Raw genomic sequence first — 556 nt, forward strand, 5'->3', positions numbered from 1 at the left:
ATATATATATATATATATATATATATATATATATATATATATATATACATCTTAATGAATATAGGTATAAGCATATATATATACACACAAACAAAATTGTTTCTATATAGTTAAGTGGACACATACACATAGACACATACATAAACACACAAACACGCATACACCTATTTATATGTAAGTTTGTGTGTCTGTATATAGTAAAGCATGTACGAGTTACAATCCTAAAAGCGACTAATGCATAACGAGAGACCATGTTTCAATACTGCAACCCTTAATGCAATAGGCGTGTATAGACATATGCCCTACAGTCAACAGTCCCTGTCTTCTCTAACTTTCCAATTTCTTTTTCTCTCTCACTTACAATTTCTCGCTTTCTATTGCTATCTCCCTCCTTCATCTCTCTCTCTCTCTCTCTCTCTCTCTCTCTGTTACTTTTGTTTTTACAATCTACACTATGTTGTTATCATATGTGTATGCACTAGAAAACCGATAACGTTGGTGTTTTCACATACATATATACAAACACAAGCGTGCAGAGTTCAAAATTATCACACAC

The 556-nt window shown here is 32.0% G+C and overlaps 1 long non-coding RNA gene across 2 annotated transcripts in view; it reads left to right on the plus strand.

Annotated features, from left to right (window-relative positions):
- The window catches only part of LOC128249663 (uncharacterized), a 123007-nt gene that overhangs the window by 75889 nt on the left and 46562 nt on the right, over positions 1 to 556 (plus strand). The window lies entirely within an intron of this gene.

The sequence above is a fragment of the Octopus bimaculoides genome, chromosome 17 (assembly GCF_001194135.2).
Source record: "Octopus bimaculoides isolate UCB-OBI-ISO-001 chromosome 17, ASM119413v2, whole genome shotgun sequence".
Taxonomy (NCBI): domain Eukaryota; kingdom Metazoa; phylum Mollusca; class Cephalopoda; order Octopoda; family Octopodidae; genus Octopus; species Octopus bimaculoides.